Raw genomic sequence first — 19,862 nt, 5'->3', positions numbered from 1 at the left:
TTCCATAGGTGAGAGAAATCATATGATAATTGTCTTTCTCTGCTTGACTTATTTCACTTAGCATTATCTCCTCCAGTGCCGTCCATGTTGCAGCAAATGTTGAGAACTCGTTCTTTCTGATGGCTGAGTAATATTCCATTGTATATATGGACCACAACTTCTTAATCCAGTCATCTGTTGAAGGGCATCTCGGCTCCTTCCACGATTTAGCTATTGTGGACATTGCTGCTATGAACATTGGGGTGCATATGGCCCTTCTCTTCACTACGTCTGTATCTTTGGGGTAAATACCCAGTAGTGCAATGGCTGGATCATAGGGTAGCTCAATTTTTAACTTTTTAAGGGACCTCCACACTGTTTTCCAGAGTGGCTGTACCAACTTGCATTCCCACCAACAATGTATGAGGGATCCCCTTTCTCCACATCCTCTCCAGCAATTGTTGTTTCTTGCCTTGTCTATTACCTAGCCTATCAGTGCCTCCGTGTCTGCATCTGTAAAACAGGCACCGTAAGAGAATTTGCCTCATAGAGTTGTTGTCAAGATTTAAAACATAGCTGTAGGGGCACCTGGGTGGCTCAGTCGGTTAAGCATCTGACTCTTGATTTCGGCTCGGGTCATGATCTCAGGGTTGTGAGATGAAGCCTTGCTTCAGGCTCCACAGTCAGTGCCTCCTCTTAAGATTCTCTCTCTCCCTCTCCCTCTACCCCTCCCCTACTCATACTCTCTCTCTAATAATAATAATAATAAAATAAAATATTTCCAAAATATTGTAGATGTAAAGTATTTCAATAGTGCCTGGTTTATGAAAACACGCTCACTATTGTGTTTGCTATTCTTTGTGCTTATATTGTTCTGTGCCAGAGTCTTCGATATTGACCAGCCATCAGCTATAAAACAGCTACAACCCTTACTCATAAAGAATTTGCAGCCTCCCAAGACAGACCTGCATGCAGATTACTTCAGTATGTGGTCAGTCTGCCAGTTCATTCTAGAGTTCTTTCCATGTGCTGAGCATTCTGAGTGGTGCTCTGGACACAGAGACGGACATGCCATGGTCCCTGATTATATGAAGTCAGGGGAGTCACAGGGAGGCCCATGTGGACTTGGGCTGCCTTGATTTGAATCTAAAATGCCAGTTGGCAGCCACGTGTGTGACCTTGAGCAAGTTTCTTAATCTCAGCAAACTTCCAATTTCTCATCTGCACAGTGAAGAAGCCAAAGGCATTGACTGAACTTTACATGAGATGCTATGTGTGAAGCCCTGACACGGAACACAGCCCAAGTAGACCAAGCAGCTCCTGCTGGGTACGTACAGCAGAGTGTGGGAAAAGCCAGAAGGCAGGAGACCCCAGGTGCATGGAGGGAGGGAGACCTAACTCAGACAGTGATGAGAGGAGGTAGCAATGATGAAGAATAAGCCAGGTTTGACTCGGTATGGCATTGGAGAACATGCCACACAGAGAAATACCGAGATCCAGAAAAGGTACTGCAGACAGCTTACTGTAGCAGTTTCTCACCATGGGGGTACCTGCAGGACAAAACAGTCCCCCTACCAGTTCAGGTCAAAGAAAATTGAATCTTGAAGTTTAAAAACTTGATCTTGAGTTAATGGCCCATGGAGGACTGGTCTAGCTCGAACTGCAGAGCCAAATCCCCCAGATTTGTTTATCACACTGGAACTTAATGGAGACGATGGGAGGTCCATCCCTGCAGTGTCATCAGTCCTTTCCACCTGCATTCCATGTGAAGATTGACATGGAATAGAGACCTAGCTTGGCAAAGCTAGTTTTGAGTGGTTTGTAGTCGAGTGTGACCATATCCTGCTGTGCAGCTCTCAGAAGAACGAAGTTGGCACAGCTAGGACACACAGCGTGAGGGAGGTCAGCGCATCCCCCACCTAAGAGATTAGCCAAGGTAGAAATTCTGGCAGCCTCCCCAGGCCCAGGAGAATCATAACGGCAGACTACAATGCAGGCAGCAATTACATTTTGCAGACGTCCCCTGGAGAGGAAAGGCTGTTATTCAACAACATGCCTGGGACACCTTTGAAAACAGAAAATAACTTTCCTGCAACAAATGACCCCAGGAAACAAAATCACCCCCATTCCCCCAAGATTCCTAGCCCCTGCAGCTTTAAACTAGAAGGCATATAGAGGGAGGGAACTTGGGGACTCCAGTGGGTATACAAGCCTGTGCCCCCCAGGGGCTTACTGGACAAACTCAAGAAAACATGGAGAGGAAGGTGGAAAGGATGACCAATGTAGAAGTGCTCTTCTTCTGCCCTTTTCTTGACTTTAAGAATGCCCCTATTGAGATAAAAAGATATGATTTGCATCCACGCGAGAGTTTTGTTGCATTTTGTTTCTTTGAGCACTGTTGATGTTTTTGTCTGCTTGGTTTTTGGTCTACACCTCCTCTCGCTGGTCCCTTGGTAAATCCAGCTGCAGGGTATGAAGTAGCCCAGGAAACCCCAAAGGTAGCAACCGCTTTCCTTGGGAGTATCTCCATACCGATGAAAACCACCAGTCTCTGTTACACATGAATTTAGAGAGGAAAATGTTAGGATGTGCAGTTCTCATCCAAACGTTTGTCTCTACGGTGGCAGATTTTTGCTAACTCCTCACCCTCCATCTAACTTGCAAATGTTGCAATTATCCCAGACTCAGTCCTGCTCTTTCCCTTCTCTCCCCCGACAAAATCATCCATCTCTGTGGCTTTCACAGATCCATGCTTTTCATTTCCGTAGTAGTCAGCAAGGATTGGGCTATACTCCAATAACCATCACTACTCCAAACTCTGAGGCTTAAAACAACAAAGGCTTATTTATCTTTCACACAAAGAATCCTGGAGGTCTGGATGTCTCTCTGCGTTGGCTATCCTTCATGTGATGGTTCAACATTTCTCCTCTGTGTCAGAGTTTCCATGACGGCTGGGTAGGACAAAACTAGGTACTTGAATCTTGCCTAGGCAGTTAGATGATTTGCCTGGAAGTAACATGTAGCACTTCCACTCACATTTGATTTGTCAAATCAAACCATGTGGTCCTACAGCATGAGGCCTTTCCACCCTCACCTCATACCATTCACCCCTCTCTCACTTCTGTCACACCAGACTCTGAAGATCTCCAAAAAGGGCTGTATCCCCTCTCCCACCGGGGACTTCCCAAAGTGTGATTGACTGTTGCTGAAATTGTCCACCAGTGATTTATACCTCCCTGTCCTCACTCCCTCAGGCCCTTGTCACATTGACTTTGAGCTTGGCCATGTGATTCACTGTGGCCACTAGACAATCAAAAATGTGAGATAAGCAGATGCTTGCTCAACAAAGCTTTCTCTGTCTTTCTGCTCTTTGGATCCTGAGTCTACTAAGTGGAGAAGCCCTCACTAGCCAACTGGAAGAAGAGACAGCACTGAAGCAGAGATGAGACATCTCATTTGAGAACCTCTAGACCAAACATTCTGCCAACCATTAAACATATGAATGGAGTCATTGTAGACACTCCAGCCCCAGCCAAGAAGCCAGCTGAGCATGGAGAGATAGGCCAAGCCAGCACTGAGCAGAAAACCACCCAGCTGACCCAAAGAACTGTGAGAAATAATACATGTTTGCTGTTTGTGCCTGGTTTGTTAGGCAGCAAAAGCTAACTGACACACAAGCACTATTCTATTGAGAAGGTTCTTTCTCTTACCTTTTTACAGCTTACTCCCTTCTTATCTTTCAAGCCTCAGCTAAAATGGCAACATTTTTAGATCCTAATTATAATGACAGATTGATTTAGGCAAAATTATCATATAAATATACTTGATTTATAACTTCTGATTGGCTGGGGCCAACCGTTTTTATTGAACTCTTGCTATAGGTCTAGACAACAATATCTATTAAACTCACAGCACAGTTTATATCTCCATTACGTTTATGTAGTGAAGCCATTTCCATTCCTATATTTTTACCTAAAGCTTCTCACTTTGTACCCCCATCTGCAATGTCAACAGATCTTCCCAAAATACTCAATGTAATTGAATAAATGTTTCTAAATATCTACTACATGATCAGCTAGGACCGAGCACTTAGAGATGAGTAAACCACAGTTCCTACACTTGACAGTTTATAGTAATAGAGCAAATAATACATGGACAAAGGAAATGCAGAAAGCAGCATGCTTGCAACAGCAGAAATGTGGGAAGGGCAGAGCTAGCACAAAGATAGGAGAGACTGTCTCAGGTGAAGAAAGGGGGAGGCAAAGCAGCATCCACTGAATAAGGCTTCTTGGAGGTTATTCTTGGAGCTGCATTTTAGAAGGTAAGAGGTGGACAAAGTAGGGAAACCATCAGAATGAATCATTGAACACTATATCAAAAACTAATGATGTACTATACAGCAGCTAACTGAACATAATTTTTTTAAAAAATTAGAAAGCAAACACCCCAGGATGTGGGTAACAAGGGGATAGACTATAGGCAGTTGTGTGCTCCTGGAAGGTAAGGTGCAGGGGGCAGCTGGAGGCAATGAGGCTTGCTGAGGAGGCAGGGGCCAGATAATTGTAGATACTGCATGCCGTCCCAAGGAATCTGGATGTTCTGATGTCTTCTTCCACTTCTCTTTATTACATGGATTATTGCCCTGGAAATGAGTAAGTGGGTCATCTGTATCTCACCCATCTCCACTCAATCTGCACTGCCTCTGACACCAAGGGTTTTTATCTGCCTTTAGGATAACAATTTCCTGCTTTCTGAATCTGTTCTTTCTCTTTCTCTTCTACTCAACACCTCCCCTCCCTGTGCCTCCACCAGCAGATTCCCCCTCCCCGCCACATCATACACAGACTCTACTGTTGGTATTGGTTTCACTGCTAATTCTCCCCCTTCTCCTCTCCTCTTCCGTCATCCTATATCACAAATGGAATGACTTGTAGAGGAGAGAACACATTCCGGGCAAGGAGCAAGGTATAACTGAAGGTGAGAACCAGCTGATCTTAGGGGCAGGAGGGAGGACAGAACAAGAAGTGATCCCAACAAGGATGTATTTGTTGGGCTGGAATCAAAGGTTCATTTTGGGATGGGGGGATGGGGAGGGCGGGGCTGCGGGTGTTTGGGGAGCAGTGAGTGAGAAAGGAAGGCTGTGGTCCAACAGCGGTGGGCCAGAGTTACAGGCTGAGATGTCTGGGTTTCCAACCTGAAGGCAGCAGGGAGCTTCTGCAGACTTTACTAGATGATTCTGTGTGATACTGGATGGAAGGGAGAGGAATCATACACTGCCCTGGCATAAATTGCATGACACTGGAATAAAGAAAATGTTATCCAGAACCAACATGAGAGGAAGGGACCAGAAAGAATGGAAGAGTAACCATGCAATGTAAGGATGGGTAGTCACACTCTGGTTACGTGTCAGCTGTCATGTGTTATGTGTCAAAAAATACGGGAAGCTATTTACATGTGCTCTCTTGCTTCACCTCATTAGTCCTCCCAATAGCCATGTGAGTCAATACTATTGCCCCCTATTTAATAGATCAGAGATTGGGAGATTTAGTCAGCTGAGCAAGGTCACATAGCTGGTAAGGGATGGAAGGGGGGGTTCAAGTCCACAGTCGCTCTACAGCACTTGGAACACTTACAGGAGAACATTTCCAGGCCCCTTAACAGGAGAGCCTGACACATGGGAGCTCCACACAGCCCTCACTTAGATGGTCTCTTCCTCTTCCATCTGTTCAAATAGAAATATGTGCTTGGTTAGCATCCCAGCTGTGGTATCATGTCAAAATGTATTTTATTTCCACATTCCCCTTCTTCTGAATTTCAACCTCTATCCCTGTCATTCGTTTTCAATTTTAGACCATAGAGACCTCCTTTGCCAAGGCCTCCTCTCTCCTTCTACACTTTGGTTATTATGATTTACAGCTGGGGCCCCTCCACTGATGGTGAGAGGACAGATGCCTGTCTTCTTGAAGGAGTCCATTAAAAACTAGCTATCAAGCCAAATGCAGTTACATCCCCCCTGTGATGCTCTCTCTCCCTCACACCTGCAACCACTTTCTCATCCTGTCCTCCAGGAATCCCCTATCCTCCCCTCCATCCACCTTGGGCCAGTCCTGGTGCTCACCCTCTTTCCGGACAGTTCTCTTTGCCCTGCTGCCCTGGGTCTGTCAATCACTTTCTGGCCATCAATGTCCAAGCTCTTCACTTGTTCCCAGCTCAGCTGTCCCTGCTTCTTCTCACACCTGGATCCGTACCATTTCCATCAAATTGCCCTGACTTATTGATGCTTCATGTGTTGTTACTCAATGAGGTTGACAGAATAATGGCTCCCCAAAGATGTCCACAGGCTGATCTCCAATACCCATGAATGTGTTACCTTCCATGGTAAAAGGGACTTTGCAAATGTGATTAAATTAAGGACCTTGAGATAGGAAGATTATCCAGGGTTTTCTGAGTTGGCCCAATGTGATCACAGGGGACCTTACAAATGGAAGAGGGAGGCAGGAAGGGAGGTAAGAGCAGTACAGTGTGGGAAGGACTCCAAATGCTGCTGCTGGTTCTGAAGATAGGGGAAGCGGGCCATAAGCCAAGGAAGGTGGACAGCCTCTAGGAGATAGATTCTCCTCTAGAGGCTCCAGAACGGAACGCAGGCTCGCTGACACCTTGCCTTTTGTCCACTGAGGCCTGTGTTGGACTGTTACACTACGGAACTATAGAATAACAAATCTGTGCTGTTTAAGCCACGAATGTGTAGCAATGCTTGACAGCCGCTGTAGAAAACGGATACTCTTCCTCACTGAGTCTTCTTAGAGATTAAAAAAATGGAGCCTGGATCAGCTGAAATTACTCCAGAAAGGGGAATCTGGGGTCTTCTCTGATTAACTGAAGGTTGACCTGAAAACCCTTTTTGCAGGAAACCTTTCGAGAAATATTCTTGAAATACTATTTCTCCAGCTCAGTGAGCCGAATGTACTTTACACGCTCGCTGCTCGGTATGGTGCGGCAGCCTTAGCAGCACCCAGGAGCAGACTAGGAAATAAAAATGACGAGGGGCCAACTGGCTCAGAATCTGCATTTTAATACGATGTGCAGATGATTCGGATGCACTTCAAGTTTGAAATGACAGCTCTCCACGATTACAAATTATACTAATATATTTGCGTCGATTGTGTTCTTACAGCCAGTCCCCCTCTGTTTATTCAGACTTCCTCAAGTCGAGAGCTGGACAGCAACTTGAAGATCGCTTCATCTCATGGCTTTCAAACATTTATTTTAAAAGGAATCTTTCCAATCAGCGCAAGGCTATGTATCCACAGAACCCTAACCTGCCTTCATCCCTCCACCACCAACCTGAGAGTCACTTGTGCGGATCTCATTGGAACTTAAAGGGGTTCACCTCACACAGTTTGAAAAACACAGATTTTAAGCTAATTCCCTCTGAATAGGTATGGGGAAATGACTCAAAGAAGAGAAGAGATTTGCCAAGAGTCATAGGTACAATTACGAAACTGCAAAGGTGGACTTGGAAGGCCTAGAAGCTTCTCAATGTGATAGATTTGTTAATGATCTTGACTGCACCCAATGAGGGAGGGTCTTTTTCCATCGCTGTTGTGATTATGGTCTCCAAGTAAGAGATGAGGAACCTGAGGCCGAAGGTATAGGCAATGGGCAATAAAGGATGGCGGCAGATCTTCCTGACTCCAAAGCCCAGTTCTTTCTTTTAAGCCTTACTTCTCTGGTAGGCTTGCTGGAAAGCAAGTCAAATGTCTGAGAGAAGTAGAAGCCCTTAGGACTTCTGAAGACCGTTTAAGTATAAATGCTTCTCCTTATTGTATTTATTTTACTATCAGTAAATATTTTTTTTAATTTTATTTATTTGACAGAAAGAGAGACAGTCAGCAAGAGAGGGAACACAAGCAGGGGGAGTGGGAGAGGAAGAAGCAGGCTCCCAGTGGAGAAGCCCAATATGGGGCTCGATCCCAGGACTCTGGGATCACACCCTGAGCTGAAGGCAGACGCTTAACGAATGAGCCACCCAGGCACCTCTATCAGTAAGTTTTTTAATGTATGCCTCCCTGGCTCTGGGCAAATTTCTGCGTCCTCAGGGCTTAGCACAGCAATCAGCAGTACACAGTAAAAATTGACTGAATAAGTTAATACTAATGATAACCAATGGTTATTGCAAGTTCACTGGACACCAAGCACTGTTCATTTCATCTTTTCTGGCCTCAGTTTCCTGCTTTATAAAATAATGAACAACGGACAGATAGATGGTTGGGTGGCTGAGCTGGATGAATGGATCCAATGGGGAATGGATGGATGGATGGACAGAGAAATGGACAAACAGGTATGAAGATGGAGTGTTGGCTGCTCAGATTGGGGGAAATATACCTTAATGTCTTGAAGATTTTTCACCAAAATATTGAATCTGGTTGAAATTCCCCTCCTTTGTGTAATTGCAAATGCAATCAGCAGAGTACAAAAGCTGGAAATGTTCTTTGGATGGTCTTGATTCAACCACTCTGAGAATTACGGGATTCTTGCCCAGAAAGTACTTTAAAAATACAGTTTGGAGGAAGTTTCATGAAAAAAATAACAACTGAATTGCTGGACTCTTTCACAGTATATGCATGCTTCTCTTTTAGGGTTTTTAAAAGATTTTTTTTTTAAGTTCAATTTTGCAGGTTTTAAAAAAATTTATTATTTAGCTAACACTTCCTCACAATAGCACTAAATAAGTAGATTACAAGGATAATATTTTATTCATCCCTTTATTTCTACTACGAAGCATAGAATTTGAAATATATTGTTTCAATAAATACCAAATAAATGAATGCATGAATGGACTTGATTGCTATCAGAAGACATTCGAACACTGGGAGTTTATAAATTTTTCATTCTTTCAAGAAATGCTAATAAAATCCTGCTGTTCCAAAGGCCCTGTCCTGGTCACCTGAGGGATGCAAAGTGAATGCAACACTTTTGAAGCAGACGCAACTTCACTGTGGTTGCATGTGGGGAAACTATGAGAAATCAGGTCACTGCGTGAACGCATCCACTCACGCAACAAATAGCTACTGACCACTGACAACATGCCAGCAAGCTGTACTTTGTGAAGAGCCTGGAATACATGCCAGGGATTTTAGATGTCACTCCAGGGACCATGTGTTGTCATTGAAGGGCTAGGCACAGGGGGCTGAAATCAGAGCAGAGCTGTAACAAGAAATGGAAGGACAATATGCTGCTCTAAAATTGAAAAATAGCTAAATACTTTCTCCCATAAATGCTTAGCTGTGCTGGTCTCTGTCAAGCCCTGGTTTCTTTTTTAAATCTCAAAGATAAGAACTTTGCATAGGATTCCCACATGGTGATGGAGGTCATGAACTCTGGAGTCAGACAGACCTGATTTTACGTCCTGGCTGTGGTTTTCATCAAGAGCATGATCTTGGGTGAGTACGAATCTTTCTGGGCCTCAGTGGCCACATATGAATAATGAGAGAAATAATAATAGCACCAGTACAGAATTATAGTGAGAGTTCAATGAAGTAATAAATGCAAAACACTTAGCTCTATGCATGGCATGCAGTAAGCACTCAGTAAATACCTGATAACCAGAGCACAGCAGACAACGGGGTGGATGGGGCTAGGCAATGATTGAGCACCTAAGGTCAGACAAGTCCTCCACTCGTTGTTGAAGCATGCATTTCTTCAATGAGCTTCATGCAGCCTCTATTAGGTGCTCTTCTAAGGATTCTGGCCACAGCAGTGAAGAGAACAGAACAGGAACAGAAGTCCTTACCCTCAGGGAACTCCCTTTCTAGCGGTATGCTTCATCCTCATGGTGTGCCTGTGTCCTTACCCACGAGACAGTAGTTAAGAGCTGAACTGTCCTCACGCGGTCTTGAGGAAGACTCAATGATTAAATGTGAAGTGCTTCAAACAGCACCTGGCACCGAGCAGAGGCGTGTAGAAGGCCCTGCTGTTATAAATAACAGTTTTTGTTCTTCTTACTGTCTTTATTATTTTTGTAGGGAATCATGACCTACCTCTTGTACCTCTGGCACCAGCCGCAGAGCCTGGTAGGGACTGTCACCTAAGAAGTCAAGTAGTCTTATTACAACCACACGGTTGTTTAAGGCAGAGCCAGAACTTAAGCAAAATCTGTCTCCAAAATTGACGCTCTTAACCCGATACAAACATTCTCCAGCTTCCTCTCCACCCACCCTTGAGAAAAATTTATTTTATATACACTGACTAGTATAAACAATTATATCATATGCTTCTTTTCCCGGAGTCATTTAAGCTCTTAATAAATGGGTTTTCCTGATTTTGCAGTGATGGATGAGAGAATTAACAGCACTTTTGGAATTTCTACTCCCAGGCTGACCTCATTAGCCTTGTTTATAGACCAGGCAGGGCAGACAACATTACGTCCTGTAGACCGAGGAAGAAAGCCCTTATAGGTTGGGGCAGCTTGCTTTGATTATCCATTTTGGGCCATGGAAACCCATACAGTAGTGATTTTTATTAAGTGTTTTAATACAAACCAGTGAGACAACTTTGGAGTTCTAAAACGCAGGCAGCCATGGGTTTTTTTGAAAAGTGACTTTTAAAAGTCTGCAAATTTGTTGTTCTTTCTTTCTTCCAGTAATGAATATTCTAGACCTTTTCTCTAAAGACAATTTGAAATTCTCTTTAATCTACAGATTAACACCTAGTTGGAAATTACATTCTTTCTCTGATAAAAGGGACAAATAAGACAAAGATCAATATTGTGTGTGGCAGTGTTTCTCAAAGAGCTAAGTTCAAAGGTACAGCTGAAAACTTCAGGGAGAAAATATGCAAAGTATATGAAAGGGAAGTTGAAAGATAAAGAAGAAAAAAAATGGATTAATAAGAATCTTTGCCAGGGCAGGAAATCAACCTAGACATATTTTATTTAAGCCTTTTGACTTTCTGCTTGGGTTGAATTCCAATGGCTTTGAACTTTTTTCAAAAACATCGAAAACTATTTCTTCCAGAGGAAGAAGCTTGGTGTGAATACAGGAATTCAGTGAGATCCATTAATTATTTCGGCTCTTGAAGTCCTTGGTAAAGTATCTAGATTCTTCCGGTGAATGAGACGCTCCTGCTGTTTAGAATGCACCTGAGGCGCTCATTAAAATGACCGGTTCCCCGATCATATCAGAATCCTACAGAATTAGAAGCCCAGGTGCAAGAGTGGGGTGTGGGAGGAGTTCATAGTTTCAACAAAGCCACAGGTGACTCTGAAGCAGGTCAGGACACTCCACTCCAACATTTCCTCACTGGTCTAGTGGCCCATTTTGTGGATGAGAAACCTGAGAACTAGAGAAGGGAAGTAACTCACCTCTGATTTTTTTTTCAGTATGGTGAAATAGACCTAACATGAAATTGACTATTTGAATCAATTCTAAATGTGCAGGCCAGTGACATTAAGTACATATACCTTGTTGTGGAACCTACGCCGCCATCCGTCTCCAGGACTCTTATCATCCCAAAATGAAACTGCATACCCATTCAACACCACCTCTCCATCCCCCACTTCCCAGCTCCTCGCAACCATTACTCTACTTTCAATCTCTGTGGGATTGACTATTCCAAGCACCACACGTAAGTGGAATCATGCAATATTTACCTTTTTGTGTCTGGCTGCTTTCACTTAACGTCTTCAAGATTCATCCATGTTGTAGCATGTTTCCAAATTTCATTCTTTTTTAAAGTTGAATAATATCCCATTGTACGTATGTATCACATTTTCTTTATCCAGTCACCCATCAATGGACATTGAACTTTTATTTTTCACCATCTTGGACCAAAGACATGACATTTCATTTAAACATCTTCCTTCCTTTTCCTGTCTCCATCCTAGGGTCAGTGGATTTAACAAACGAAAATACAGTATGCCCAGTTGAATTCAGGTTGAAAAAAAAAAAGTATAGATTTTTAGTGTAAGTATGTTCTATGCAATATTTGAGGTACACGTATGCTAAAAAAATTATCCATTGTTTATCTGAAATTCAAATTTAACTGTGTGTCTTGAATTTTATCTGGCAGCCCTACAGTCCGCATTCAGTAAAACCACAAAGAGATTCCTGTCTACTTGGAATCTTGAGTTGCCAGAATTCTTGGTTTTGAACCTTATCTTAATCAAGATTTATGTAAAGCAAATAAAACCACAATATAAGCGAGCAACATCTGTCCATTTCTCAGGATTGAAAGCTTTGTCTGATACTTTGCACTCTTGCCTGGGTCTTGCAAACACCATCTCAACTTTTTAGATAAAGGAAACTAAGGTTTGCATATGAAGATTTCCTAAATTCATACAGGTGATAGAAATCAAGGGTTTGGCTCAAATCCAACACTCCCAGATTTCAAATCCAGTCTTTTTTTTTTTTTTAATATTTCACTTTAAGTATAGAAATAGGATAGATGATGGGGGGAATAGATATCCTCATTCAGTGTTGGAGGGGATGCAAACTGACACAGTTCCAAGAGGGAATTTGGCAATACCTAATGAACAACCTGAGCAGAAAGCATTTCTCCATCAACCCAGCAACCCCACACCTGGAAATTCACCCCAAACATACACTTCCAACAACATGGAAATACATATGCACATGGCCTTATTGTTTTATTTGTAGTTAAAAATATTGGAAACTACTTAAGTGCCCCAGTACAGATGTGGGGTGAATAAACTATAACATATACACACGATGGGGTACAATGAACCTGAAAAAAAGATGGGAAACTCTAGGAATTGATGTGAAGTGATTCCCAGGAAATAATGTCAAATGATGAAAGCAATGTGCACAAAGTCTATCTTTTGTGTAAAAAAGAAGAGGAAGCAAGAAACAAATGTGTATCTGCCTATCTTTGCAGAAAGAACCACAGGAAGGATCAAGCAGAGAAAGCTGAAGTTGAGGGAGGGAGAACAAGGTGGAGGGAGTCCAGGAGTGAATGGCATTTCTCCGAGTAGACCACTGACATAGCTTTGACCTTCAGAAGCAACTTTATTTCTGTGTCTTTACAAAATAATTCTAAATCAGCAAGGATGGGATAGAAGAAAGAAAACCTGGAACAGAATATACATTAAAATAAATAAACCCAAAAGTATTTAAGACAAATGCAAAAATATACTGACAGAGGAGGGATAACTAATCGGAGTAACGATGACCCAGTATGCTACCGTGTACCCTTAGTCTTGAGTGGGGCTGGAGACTGGGGGACAACTGAATTCTGCTTAGTAGGTGTGTTTTCCCCAGTGGTGTGGGTGAAGCAATTTTAAAACTGCTTTAAGAGGGGCGCCTGGGTGGCTCAGTCAGTTAAGCGTCCGACTCTTGATTGCTTCAGTTCAGGTCATGATCTCAGGGTCGTGAGATCGAGCCCTGCATCAGGCTCCATTCTAAGCATGGAGTCTGCTTAAGATTCTCTCTCTCTCCCTCTCTCTGTGCCCCCGCCCCACTCATATGCTCTTTCTGTGCCCCTGCCCCACTCATGTGCTCTCTCTCTCTCTAAAAAAAATATAAATAAAAATAAAACTACTTTAAGATGTATAATAGGACTGAACAAATGAGTAATGTGCCATTGATGTTGTTGGGACCCAGGGTTCTTACTAAGGAAGAAAGGAAATTTAACTATGGAATGGGGGATGGCAAGACCAACCACCGGATTGGAGTCAGTGCGTGCTCATGAGTCCCAAGGCATGTATGCATGTGCACACATGTGTGTGTATACATGTGTATGTGTGTTCATGGCATGCTAGAGACACAGATCTGATTTTTCAATTTATACACTCACAGTGAGCCCATTGTTAATACAACTGTTATTAAAATTAAATTATATAAGCTTAAATTGAATTACGTTAAAAATAAAGATAATAAATACATAAACTTGTACTACATTTTACTATTATCTATGCGCCTGATGTTAGTAACACCATTGTACCTGTTCTCAATGCCATGTTCAGTAACATCACCGTAGCTTGAAACTGGATGCACTTGTAGTATTTACACCAGGGAAATCCGTCAATGCTGCAAAGCAAGGTCTTGTTTGTTTGTGGATATGGTTGTTAAACACATACCAACACATACTACATATGATGTTCGTATGCACCTATGTAAGTATGCTTACATTCTCTAGTTCTGTTCTTATTATTGCAATGTTAAGAATGTACATCTAAGAATTGGTAGAATTCCGTGTTTGCTCATTTCCCCTTTATGGTCTGCCTCTGTCCTTTGGAACATCCATTCTGAGAGAGCAGAACCTCATGTGTTTTATGCATCACTGTACGTAGTGTCTAGGACACAGCCTGCTACAAGATGAGTGGTTGATAACTTTTTGCCAAATGAGTGAAAAGACAAGGAAATGACTAATCATTCTCATTTAAAAATCTTAGGGGGCCCTGATTTGCCATAGTTGTATCACAACGAACCTACCAAAGAATCCCAAGATTCCAGCCAAATTTGAGATTAAGAGACATTCTCTCCAGCAGTGTAAATAGAATGGCGCATGAATTCACGGACTTCCACATACAGGCTGGTGTTCCCCCAGCTCCCTCTCCACCACTGCCCAGAAAGCTAGGACCCAAGGGGCTACTGTGATCACTGCCACATCCCCAGCTCCTAGAACAGTGCCTGCCATATAGTAGTCCCTTGATTAATGAAAATGGGATCTTTTCTGGCAGTTCTCAGAAATGAACTTGAGGTGTGCCTGGGTGACTCAGTTGGTTTAGTGTCCACTTTTGGCTTCCGGTCATGATCCTGGGGTCCTGGGATCAAGCCCCATGTCAGGCTCCTTGCTCAACGGGAAGTCTGCTTCTCCCTCTCCCTCTGCCCCCCAGTCTCGCTCATGTTTTTTCTCTCTCTCTCTCAAATGGATAAATGAAAGCTTTTTTTTTTTTTAAATGAGCTTGAGGCCTCTCCCCTTTGGATCAACACTTACACACAGCCACTGCTCCTTAATCAACATGCATGTAACTTCAGATAAATCAAGGGAAGTTATTCTTAGGGGGGAAAGAAGTTGGGAGCCCAAGTATTCAAATCCAGTGAACAACACTTCTGAAATCAAAGAGGTTATTAACTGAAAGCAAAAAAATATTCAAAGGGTAAGTCACCTTGGAGAGCCAGCCAGGTCAGGTAACACAGGAGGCCCACCCTACGATGTCATGGTCCATGGTCTGCTTAGGAATTTGGAGTTCAGCCTTTTCTGGATGTACATTCTACTACAAACCTTGGAAATGTGACTAGCTAGCCATTCATGTAAGCACCCTCTGTATTTGAGGGTAGCTCTGGCCTGATATTTTTCCTACTGCTTCCTTTGCAAATCCTTCAAAATCTCATCTCCTCCCCCAGAAGCCTGAGGACCTCATCCACCGTGTGGACCCTGAACCACTTCCCATTTGAGGAACCCAAGACACCATACGTCCTAATTCTCTCATTGCACTGAAAGAGGACTTTAGGGCTAGAAGAAGGAATAATATGACAAAGGTCCCATGCTAGTTAGGCTCACAGCCCTGCATCAGAACCACAGGCACAGGAACAGAGCTGGAATTGACTCTTTTGCTGTTTCTTAACACAACCAGCCCAACCCCTGTCTTTTCTTCCCCATGGGAGTGTCCTCTGGAAAGTAGAGACCTTATTTAATAAATATCATTGAACACTTACTCTGTGTCAGGCCCTGTTCTAAGAGTGTTACAGGTATTGACTCATTTTATCCTCACAACAGCCCCATGAATTAGCCACTAATTATGCTTACCAAATACTTCTGTCTCTCCACTCTCCAGGCACCTGCTGACCTCCTGTGGTTGGGCAAGGTCATGTGACTGGTTCTGACCAATGAGTTGGAAGCAAAAGTGATGTGTGTGGGCTGAGCTAGATTGCTGGACCCTCCAGAGACCTCTTTTCCATCTACCACAGGTACCTATAACTTTCCAATGCTAACTGCTTCATTAAGAAACAGTCAAACTCATTCTATGAGGCCAATATTACCTTGATCCCCAAACCAGGCAAAGACCCCCTCAAAAAGGAGAATTACAGACCGATTTCCCTAATGAATATGGACGCCAAAATCCTCAACAAGATACTTGCTAATAGAATCCAACAGTTCATTAAAAGGATTATCCACCACAATCAAGTGGGATTCATACCTGGGATTCAAGCGTGGTTCAATATTCACAAATCAATCAGCGTGATACATCATATCAACAAGAAAAGACTCAAGAACCATATGATCCTCTCAATCGATGCCGAAAAAGCATTTGACAAAATACAGCATCCTTTCCTGATTAAAACGCTTCAGAGTGTAGGAATAGAAGGTACATTTCTCAATCTCATAAAAGCCATCTATGAAAAGCTTACTGCAAATATTATTCTCAATGGGGAAAAGCTGGAAGCCTTTCCCTTAAGATCAGGAACACGACAAGGATGCCCACTCTCGCCACTATTATTCAACATAGTACTAGAAGTCCTTGCAACAGCAATCAGACAACAAAAAGGGATCAAAGGTATTCAAATCGGCAAAGAAGTCAAAATTTTTCTCTTCGCAGATGACATGATACTCTATATGGAAAACCCAAAAGAAGCCACTCCCAAACTATTAGAAGTTATAGAGCAATTCAGTAACGTGGTGGGATACAAAATCAATGCTCAGAAATCAGTTGCATTTCTGTACACGAATAACGAGAATGAAGAAGAGAAATTGGAATCCATCCCATTTACAATAGCACCAAAAACCATACGTTACCTTGAATTACACACAGAGACGTAAAGGACCTTTATTCTAGAAACTATAAATCACTCTTAAAAGACATTGAGGAAGACATAAAAAGATGGAAAGATATTCCATGCTCATGGATCGGAAGAATTAACATAGTTAAAATGTCCATGCTACCAGAGCAATCTACACTTTCAATTCCGATCAAAATACCGAGAACGCTTTTCAAAGAACTGGAACAAATAGTCCTTAAATTTGTATGGAACCAGAAAAGACCCGAATCTCCAAGGAACTGTTGAAAAGGAAAAGCTGGGGCATCACAATGCCGGATTTCGAGCTGTACTACAAAGCTGTGATCACAAAGACAGCATGGTACTGGCACAAAAACAGACACATAGACCAATGGAACAGAATAGAGAGCCAGAAATGGACCCTCAGCTCTTTGGGCAACTAATATTAAAAGCAGGAAAACATCCAGTGGGAAAAAGACAGTCTCTTCAATAAATGGTGCTGGGAAAATTGGACAGCTACATGCAAAAAGAATGAAACTTGACCACTATCTCACACCATACACAAAAATAAACTCCAAATGGATGAAAGACCTGATGTGAGACAGGAATCCATCAAAATTCTAGAGGAGAACATAGGCAGCAACCCTACGACATCAGCAAAGCAACCTTTTTCATGACACATCCCCAAAGGCAAGAGAAACAAAAGATAAAATGAATTTATGGGACTTCATCAAGATTAAAAGTTTCTGCACATCCAAGGAAACAGTCAGAAAACTAAGAGGCAGCCACGGAATGGGAGAATATATTTAAATGACACTACAGATAAAGGACTGGTATCCAAGATCTACAAAGAACTTCTCAAACTCATACACGAGAAACCAAAACACAAAAATGGGCAGAAGATATGAACAGACACTTTTCCAATGAAGACAAAGCAAATGGCTAACAGACACATGAAAAAATGTTCAAAATCATTAGCCATCAAGGAAATTCAAATCAAAACCACACTGAGATACCACCTTACGCCAGTTAGAATGGCAAAAATAGACAAGGCAAGAAACAACAATTGTTGGAGAGGATGTGGAGAAAGAGGATCCTCCCTACATTGTTGGTGGGAATGCAAGTTGGTACAGCCACTCTGAAAACTGTGTGAGGTCCCTTAAAAAGTTAAAAATTGACCTACCCTATGATCCAGCCATTGCACTACTGGGTGTTTACCCCAAAGATACAGACGTAGTGAAGAGATGCACCCCAGTGTTCATAGCAGCAATGTCCACAATAGCTAAATCGTGGAAGGAGCCGAGATGCCCTTCAACAGATGACTGGATTAAGAAGTTGTGGTCCGGGGCGCCTGGGTAGCGCAGTCGTTAAGGTGTCTGCCTTCGGCTCAGGGCGTGATCCTGGCGTACCGGGATCGAGTCCCACATCGGGCTCCTCTGCTGCGAGCCTGCTTCTTCATCTCCCACTCCCCCTGCTGTGTTCCCTCTCTCTCTGGCTGTCTCTCTGTCACATAAATAAATAAAATCTTTAAAAAAAAAAAAAAGAAGTTGTGGTCCATATATACAATGGAATATTACTCAGCAATCAGAAAGAACGAGTTCTCAACATTTGCTACAACATGGACAGCACTGGAGGAGATAATGCTAAGTGAAATAAGTCAAGCAGAGAAAGACAACTATCATATGATTTCTCTCATCTATGGAACATAAGAACTAGAATGATCAGTAGGGGAAGAAAGGGATAAAGAAAGGGGGGGTAATCAGAAGGGGGAATGAAACATGAGAGACTATGGACTATGAGAAACAAACTGAGGGCTACAGGGGGGAGGGGGGTGGGGGAATGGGATAGGCCGGTGATGGGTAGTAAGGAGGGCACGTATTGCATGGTGCACTGGGTGTTATACGCAACTAATGAATCATCGAGCCTTACATCGAAAACCGGGGATGTACTGTATGGTGACTAACATAATATAATAAAAAATCATTATAAAAAAAAAAAGAAAGAAACAGTCTTTCCACACATTTTATCCTTGCCTCAATCCTACAATACAATCTCAATTTTTATGATGAAGGAATTGAGGTTCAGAGAGATCAAATGTGTTTCTCCAGGTCACATGGATGATAATAGATAGAGGTTGGGCCCAAACAGTTTTTTTTTTCAAACTTACTCTATAGGAAAAAGGTAGGTACTTGTAATAATGAGCTTCTGACAAGACAGAGCAAAGCCTCAACTGACCCACTGTGAAGAGGGATATCAGAGAAATAAAAATCTCTGATATTATAAACCACTGAGACATGGGGGTCATTTGTCATAACAGCATACCTTGGCCTCTCCTGACCCGTTCTGTGAGGCAGAGCTTACCACTGTCCTCCTTTTGAGAACGTGAAAGCTGAAGCACAGTGGTATTAGGTAACTTGCCAAGGTCACACGGCTAGTGAGCAATGGGGTTCCTGTTTTAACCCAGATGGTTTGGAAGGGAATTTATGAATTTTGGGGGACACTAGTCAAGCAAGTAGAGAAGGAGAATGTTGACATCTACTCCGGACACTGCCTCTACTATCTTTCCCAGAACCAAGTGGACACTGACACCAATAAAGGTTTAAACTCCAAAGACTAGAAAATTGTGTCAAAGTTGAACAAAGTTGGAGATCAGGGGTTGGGCCACTGAATGGGCTGGTGGAGGAGGGGAATGTGGAGAGAGCAACAAATCAAGAGTTGAGCCATTGGCCCAATTAAGTCACTTCATTCTTTGATGAGTCCTCACTGCTCAGGCCTCAGTCCTCTTAGATTCCTTCTTGTGTTGAGCAAAATTCTGCAGCAATGGGTATCCACTCAATGACATAGGTATATCTACCTTTCCCACTTAGAGGGAAAAGCTGGGCTCCAGTTGGTGGTCTTCCAGTTCCCTGGAAAAGTGAACATGAGTTTTGCTTTGGGATGGGGGAGGATGTGACTATTTGGTCCTAGAAATAGGAACAGGTAGCTAGTGTCCTCAAGAACTCAGCTACAGATGTCTTGTTTGACCAGACTCCCTAGTTCTCCAAAGTAGCCTTGACTCCACTATCCTGTACACAGCCCGCTCATTCCCTTGTCCTACTTCCCTGGCCCCCCGAAAGTATTTGAGTTTGAGCCTTTCTGGGATATATA

The sequence above is a fragment of the Ursus maritimus genome, unplaced genomic scaffold, assembly GCF_017311325.1.
Source record: "Ursus maritimus isolate PB19 unplaced genomic scaffold, ASM1731132v1 scaffold_8, whole genome shotgun sequence".
In the NCBI taxonomy this organism is placed as follows: Eukaryota; Metazoa; Chordata; class Mammalia; order Carnivora; family Ursidae; genus Ursus; species Ursus maritimus.
The sequence above is the reverse complement of the archived record's forward strand: the minus strand, read 5'-3'. Positions refer to the sequence as shown.